General features: G+C 46.1%; 1 long non-coding RNA gene across 1 annotated transcript; it reads right to left on the bottom strand.

The window, feature by feature from the left end:
* Window positions 1-266: 266 nt before the first annotated feature.
* Window positions 267-7,168, bottom strand: LOC147912206 (uncharacterized). The gene is made up of 3 exons (XR_015550243.1): window positions 7,025-7,168; window positions 6,226-6,360; window positions 267-5,213 (listed from the first exon to the last, which is right to left on the bottom strand). It is a non-coding gene; the product is annotated as an uncharacterized LOC147912206 (long non-coding RNA).
* Window positions 7,169-8,103: the final 935 nt, after the last annotated feature.

The following is an 8,103-nucleotide window of genomic DNA, read 5'->3' as shown; positions in this document are numbered from 1 at the left end:
CGTCGCTCTCCTCCCGCCGCCTCCCCGCGCGCACCTGCCCCGCGCGGCCCCAGGTGTCCCGTCCCCGTCGCTCTCACCTGCCGGGGCCGCGGGGCCGCGGGGAGGCCGCCCGGAGAGTCCGGAGCGGGCGGAGATGGTGAGTGCGCGGGCCGGGACCGGGAGGGGCTGGTGCGAACCGGCCGGAACCGGCTGGAAGCGGCCGCGGGCCCGGGTCTCCCCGCGCCCCCCCCCGCCCCCACCCCCGAGTCCCCGCCCTCGGCCGCGGGGAGGGTCCCGGCTCCCGTCCCGGCCCCGCGTGGGGTTCTACGGGATCCTGACCTGACTCCTTGGCCAGTGGGGGTCCGAAGAAGAAGAGACGACCACCGGATCCGAGGGCGGGTCGGGGGTGTTGGGGGAAACTCGCCCTGGACCTGACACCTGGACTCAGCCCGGCACTAATTGGGCTGCTTTCACTGGGGCCTCAGGTTTCAGTAAACACAAAATAATGCATCCTTTTTCCCTTTTGTTCTACTTAGAATAGTAAGTTTCTCCGATCTGTTGTCTTGAGGCAAATAATATTTCCATAAATTAAAATTGGGATGAGGTTATTCTAAGAGCCAGTTTTGAGGGCGGTAGTGTGGGAGAACCACCTCCACCAGGGAAGGAGGCACTCCGGGGAAGGGAGGTGTCCAGCGTGGTGATATACCATTTTGGAACAAGAAAGATACATCCAATATGAGAGCAATATCTTTTTACTACAGTCACAAGCTGTTTTGCTAGAAAGCAGGTCAGAGGTCACAAGATGTACACCACAGGTCACTTTGACGCTTAGCTTCTGGGAAGAAATGCTCATCTCTAAAGAAATGCTGAGATGGGGGAGGCACACATCCCTACCTTTAGAGGCAGGCTTCTTTGCTGTGGGACATTGTCACCGTTTAAAGCAGATGTTCCGTGCATGCTGGACAGGCCACATCAGGCCATTCCAAAAAACAAGGTCAGGCCAAAGTAGTTTTAAACCAAATGTCTTCTTCGCATACCTCCATGTATTAATTTTTCTCATTGCTTTTCATTTATTCATCATTTTTCCCCTTTTGATCAATAATGTTTCAGTAGAAAGCACTGGTGATCAAAAGATTCTCCCTCAGCCCCAGGGTGATTGCTGCCTGCCCTGGGTCCATCATGTCTCTCGGTGGTAGGGTTTTATCTCCTTGATTTGCCCAGTTACCTGTGTGGTGGGGAGATAGCTGGATATAGTGGACAAGCGTAGAGGTATATGTTAACAGGAGAAGCACTTCATAGGTTATGTAGTTTTGCAATAAATTTTAGATTGTCACACAAACATTGTACATGTGCTTTTACGTGACTTATGATTATTTATGGTTATGGAACAGGTACAGTAACAATGATGATAATTTAATACTTGAAATGATTAGTTTAGAGAAATGACGTTTTAGGTGTAGTCTTTGTCAGGAAAAGAAATTCATCCAGGGGGCCGGCCCCTGGCTTAGCGGTTAAGTGCGTGCGCTCTGCTACTGGCGGCCCGGGTTCGGATTCCGGGCGCGCACCGACGCATCGCTTCTCCGGCCATGCTGAGGCTGCATCCCACATACAGCAACTAGAAGGATGTGCAACTATGGCATACAACTATCTACTGGGGCTTTGGGCGGGGGGAAGAGGAGGATTGGCAATAGATGTTAGCTCAGAGCCGGTCTTCCTCAGCAAAAAAAAAAAAAGAGGATTAGCATGGATGTTAGCTCAGGGCTGATCTTCCTCACAAAAAAAAAAAAAATGCATCCAGGCTTGTAAGATCAATCAGCCATCTCAAAGCATTGGGCAGTGACTACTCCAGCCTGCATGCCAGTCTTACAAGACTGAGTTAAGAAAACAGTGATTAGTTTGAACCTTATGATTAATTAAAGAATTCCCAGGAATGATAGAAATAGGAATTGCAATCTGGATCACAGAACGGAACCAATACCTGAAGGGGGCCAACTGAACAGCTCGAGGCTGTGTGTAGGGTGGCTTAGGGCATTCACCTGCTTTCTCATGCGCTTTAGCAGAGATGACACATTGGAAGACTCGTCAGGTATAAAAACACAGCATTCAGTTTGAGTGACTGCGCATGTGCCACCTTGGGGTGCAGTTAGAATATCTAAAGTCACTCTATTTGGAAGGACAGCCTTTCTCATTAAAGACATTTCAGTATTTAATGAGACTATTCCTGCCTATCATTAAAGCTTTGTTGAGTAAAAGCCCAGGGTGCAGCATCCTAGCCATCCTGGAGGTAGCCAAGGCCAGAGGTTTGTCCACACAACCACTCAGTTCCATTAGGAGCCACCCGATAAATGCCAGGCCTTTGAGACCTGTCTGTTCCAAACCAATCATTTTCCTTAAAGAGAGTAGTATTCTCACATGACTTGGGGGATATCCTTCCCATATTTCTAGTGCAATTCAGTAGATTTTGTTTGGAATGATTTATTTGTTCCCAACATAAATATGGTGGTATGCATAAAGATCCATGGCTAGGAGTAAGCCAAACATATCCATCCCAAATTTGTGTAAAACCTCCCCTAGTTCTCACTGGAATATCAGGTTTCTTTTAATTGCAAGTTCTTGGGATAATTGGATGGTCTGAGTAACAGAAAAGGAATAGCCGTGCCCTGTATCATTAATAGTGTGGGTGTTGGCCATGTTTCAGGATCATAATTAGTAATATCGGTTGAACTGTGGCACTGGAACTAGATATTTCCATCATAATAAATTGCTTTAAAGCTTTCCAGTCTGTACCTTGAAAGGGAAACCCACCAAGGTAACCGAGATGTGCTAGAAAGGGGAGGTTGGCCACGTGTCCAACAACTGGACCGATTTTTTTGTGACTCACAGGAATGAGCCCATTGGAAAAGACATTGCGACCAGAGATCCATTCGATGTGGATTGGAAAAACAAACATAGTATCAGGAAAACCTTAAATGGCATTTTTGTGGTTAATTAAAAGGTTTTGTAATTAGGGTCTATTCTATCATATATAGAGTTGGAAGGAAAAAAAGTAAAGTATTGGGGTAGGTAAAAGGTAAGTCAATCTAGAAACTGATTATTGTAGCAATTATGAAATGGATATAGGGTTTAATCATTACAGGAGTTTAAATGAGGAGATACAAAGTTGGGACTACAGGCCTTGGGGCAGCTGTCTACAACAGATGCCATCTGCCTCTCATCCTGGTTTGGAGATATTTGTCTTTGTCAGTCGAAATTGGTTGTCAGAAACAGGAGTTGAAACCCACTCAGGGGGAGAAGCCTTTTTTAAATGAGAAATGTGAATCCATGAGTCTACACCCTTTAATTTTGCAGCGCATGGGTTGCTTAAAAGTACCTGGTATTGTCCTTTCAAATGGAGCTGCAAAGAGTCTTTTCCCCAGTGTCTTTTCCAATAAACAAAATGTCTAGATTGAAGTCCATGATCCTGAAGGTCTTCGTCTCCTGGGAGCTCACTGTGAAAAGAATCAGCTACCAACCTCGCCTTTCTTTTAAGTGTCTCAGTGAGACCTTGACAATAATCTAAGATATCTCCTTTGAGCAAAGTTGGTTAATACATTCTTTCATCTAATTGCATAGGCCATCTTATTTCAAAAGGAGACAGCCCATGTTTACCAAAGGGTGTAGAGCTAAGATTGAGGAGCACTAGTGGAAGAGCTTTTGGCCATGAGAGATTAAATGCTTCTGCAAGTTTTGACAGTTGAGTTTTGATTGTGCTGTTAGTTCTTTCCACCAATCCTGAGCACTAGGGAAGGTCAGCACAGTGGAAATGTTGCATTACTAGCCCAATGTCACAGATAGATTTAATTATTTGTCCAGTGAAATGAGTTCCCCAGTCACTGTGTAACTCGGCAGGAATTCCCCAAACAGGAATTATGCTTTCCAATAATAATTTATCTACTGCTAATGCCATTGCTCTTCTGCAAGGAAAGGCCTCAACCCAATGTGAGAGCACACAGATCATTACTACGATATATTTATATCCTCAAGACGGTGGCATTTGAACAAAGTCCAATTGCCATAAATCACAGGGTCCCTTAGGAAAGGGAAAGTGAGCTTGTGACCCATGAAGTGGTTTCCCTGGATTATATTTGGGGCATATAGCACAATGAGCATAGACTTTATGAGCCACTGTGGGAGAGTGTCCCAAAATATTGTTCTCCCCATAAAATCATCTCTTCATGTGCCCAACGGGTTAGTTGATGTATGTGCTGGAGCAGTGGCAATTGTGCTCCAATAGACACTATGGGTTTTTTATGGGGCCCAAACCACAACCACGTGGTGGTGTCAAAATTCCCCCTTTTTGGCACCAGCCTGGTGGCCCAGTGGTTACGTTCACTGCACTCCGCTTGAGCGGCGTGGGTTCGGATCCCGGGCATGGACCTACACCACTCGTCAGCAGCCATGCTGTGGCAGCGTACCACATACAAAATAGAGGAAGACTGGCATAGATGTTAGCTCAGGGTGAATCTTCCTCAGGAAAAGAAAAAAAAAATCCCCCTTTTTGTTTCTATAGTTGTTTCTCTTCCGTGGTAATTTCTTGAGCCTGCAGAAGGAAATCTTTTACTGGGTTAACAGAGTTAATAGGAAGTAGCAGGCATTCTCAAAGCTGGACAGGACAAGCCTTCAAGGCTGCTTGCTTAACAGTTGGATCAGCAAGTTGGTTTCCTTTAGCTTTCAAAGTATCAGATTTGGAATGCCCTAGTATCGTAATAATTGCTAATTATCTTGGTAACGGTATAGCATTTAATAATTCTGCAGCCTGTTTCCCATTCTTTATAGGCTGGCCTGAAGAGAACAAAAACCCTTGTTTCCACAGCATTCCATAGTCATGTGCTACTCCAGAAGCATAATGGCTGGTGGTATAAATATTTGCCACCTGGTCTTTAGCCAACTGACAAGCTCAAGTTAAAGCAATTAATTCAGCTCGCTGTGCTGATTGTGTTTCTGGTATTATGTCCACTGAGGATGTTATTGCATATCCAGCTTGATAACATCCTTGCTCATCCTTGAAGTAAGACCCGTCTGTAAACCAAATTACATCAGCATTATGAATGGGAGTCTCTTTCAAGGCATTCCTGGGAGCAGCTGAGCTCAAGGGCTCTCACAGGCACCAATGCGTTGTCCTGGACGGTGCAGGGCAAGGTCCGGGGTGCACTTCAGATCCCACTTCTGACACCATGAAATGTGCACAGAAATCCCTGTCAAAGGAAAGCTTTATTGCATTTGTGTGGACAGTTTGCACACTGGGGAGATGCAGCATTTGGGGCAAATGGAAAGCACGCTCGGTAGAGGGGGAAGCACAGTGAGGGTTTTCAGGCTGAAACCAGTGAAGCCACAGGCACGTTTGAGCAGTTCCTCTGCTAGCTCATCCTCACATGGAAACCACTGTCTCGTGCTAGGTGGCTGCTGGGTTAGAGGAGGCTGTACTGGGCTTAGCGGCCCACATACAGAAGGAAACAGGTTTCAAGTACAGCCTGAGGTTTCTCTGAGAACAGAGTATGTGACTGCATGCCCACTTGACAGTTTTGTTTCTAGGTCCAACTTACCCACAGAGTCCATTTTCTTTCTCTGGATTATTGTTTTTTGGGGTTTCTGATTTTGTCTCATTCCACAGACCCTAGCTGCAAGTGTAGTTCAGCCCACATTTCTGTCTGGCCATATTTTGGGGCTCCCAACCTGACAGTCATCAAGCCAAGCTCTCAGGACATGAAACAAGCTTAGAAAGGTTTTGCTGGGGTTTTTTGGTAAGTTTTTATAGCTTTCAGGACAATAGTTCTTAAGCATGTGTGCCCAAAAGTGGTGTGCTTGACTCTTTAGAAATTAAAGGTCCTCTTTCCAGTCTTAAAACTGTGGTTCTCAGATCTAGTGCACATAAAACCCAAGCTTTGGGAGTTCAAAAGTGTCCTTAAATGGCCACTGTAATTGTAAGTTGTGTTCAGTATTGTCAGTCCACTGGGACAAAAACTTACAGGAAAGGACCGTACTTCTCACACGTAAAACCAGGTGGAGCCCCAAGGGTGGAGCCTCAGGAGATTTAGAAAAAGAAAGGCTCTTAATGGAGAAAAGTGCACAGGCAAAAACAGAGTACTCACCAGCCAAGGAAACCCCTCAGGCAGCAAGGAACAATCCCCAGGCAGGGGCACCCCAGATCCCAAAGAAAGGCAATGACCTCGACCAAAAGGAGGGGAGTCAAAGCCTCAGAGGACTTACGGTTGGGGGGACAGTGGTCCGAGGAAGCAGTGAGCACAAAACAGCTCATGTGGGTATCACACCCGATTCCTTGGGATGCCAGTGTGGGACCGTGACATCATTTCAGACCCTGTTTCTGGCACCAGGAATGTCAACCTAAAAAGAAGAAACCAGTTGAAGAGGCAAAGATTTATTTATAGGAAAGATTTTCTATTCGGGGGACATAGATTTGGGTAGCAACACAAATCGTGCCACACTAGGGAGCAAACGTCAGGGTTTCTTAAGACAAAAAAGGAATGTTTGCATAATTTGTTTACAAAGAATTTTGATTGGTGTTGGTGGCAGAAAACTAACCATGGCTGAATAAGCTGAGGCTGTCACCAAGCAAAGTCTGCTCCTGTAGCAAGCTGCAGGTGTTCCTGCAGAGTCCTTGGAACGTCGGCAGTGAGGCCCAGCTCCAAAGGCCACGTTCCGTTCAGTGAGGACCTGCATGAAGCACGCTTCCTTCACGGCCACCCAGCTCTATTTAAAAACCCTTGACAAAAGTGACTCCATTTTATTTAACCTTTCTAAATGTTTTTAAATTTTTAAATCTAGTAACATTTTTTCCCGTTATTTTATTGAGGTCATAACAATCTATAACATTGTATAATTTCAGGTCTACATTATTATTTATCAGTTTCTGTATAGACTGCATCGTGCTCACCACCAAGTCTAACTTTTAATTCATCACCATACATATGTACCCCTTTACCCCTTCATCCACCCCCCAACCCCCTTCCCCTCTGGTAACCACTTATCTGTCGAGTAACATTCTTACACGTTTCCCTTCGGTTTTAGCTTGTCCTCGTCCCATCTCCATCTCAACATTCTCCAAGTGGATCTTCTCACGCTCCGACAAAATCCTTCTCCATGTGTGACGACCCCCTTCTCAGTTGATGTCAAGTCCCTCATTGCGGTTTTTTTCTGTACAAAATAATGGAATCAACCTTGACTCTTCCTCTCACCCCACCTCAAGCCAGCGGGAAATTCTCATGGCTCTAACTTGAAATTATATCCAGGCTCCAACGTGGCACATCATAGCCACTACTACCAACCCAGTCTGACCCCCACCCTGACGGACAGCATCACCCTAGTGTCTGTGCTCAAGGCACAGAGGGATCTTGTGAAGCTGCCTCATCAGGTCACTTTTAGGCTCTGAGTCACAGCCAGGTCAGTCTACCATGGCAGGGCAGCCATCACGACACGATGTGCCCACCTGCCCCCCCCCTGCTGTTGCTGCTCCCCTCTCTATTCCAGGCACACTGGCCTCTGCCTGCCCTCCTGATATCCAAGGCCCACGCCCTCCTCAGGACCTGTACTGGTCTGCTCCAGCTGCCATAACAAGTACCACAGACTGGGTAGCTGAAGCCACAGAAAGTTATTCCCTGATGGTTCAGGAGGCTGGCATTCTGAAATCAAGATGTCAGCAGGGTTGATTCCTCCTGGAGGTTCTGAAGGGGCATCTGTTGCAGCCACTCTCACAGCTTCTGGTGGTTGCCAACAATCCTTTGCATTCCTTGACTGTAGACAGATTGTGCCAATCTCTGCTTCTGTCTTCACACAGTGAAGACATGTCTCTCTTCTGTGCAGGCCTCTGTGTCCAAATTTCCCTCTTTTTATAAGGATAGCCATCACTGGATTAGGACCTAATCTAATCCACTATGACCTCACCTTGATTACATCTGCAAAGACCTTATTTCCAAATAAGGTCATATTCTGAGGTTCCAGGTGGACATGAAACTTGTGGATACAATACTGAACCCAGTATATGTGCGTACATGTACTTGTATACATTTTATACTGAATTTAGGTACTAACTTCCAGTGTTATGTAAAATACTTATCCTACTGTTCTGTT

This window comes from Ceratotherium simum, chromosome 39 (assembly GCF_057802395.1).
Source record: "Ceratotherium simum simum isolate JZ-2026a chromosome 39, ASM5780239v1, whole genome shotgun sequence".
Classification (NCBI taxonomy): domain Eukaryota; kingdom Metazoa; phylum Chordata; class Mammalia; order Perissodactyla; family Rhinocerotidae; genus Ceratotherium; species Ceratotherium simum.
The sequence above is the reverse complement of the archived record's forward strand: the minus strand, read 5'-3'. Positions and strand labels throughout refer to the sequence as shown.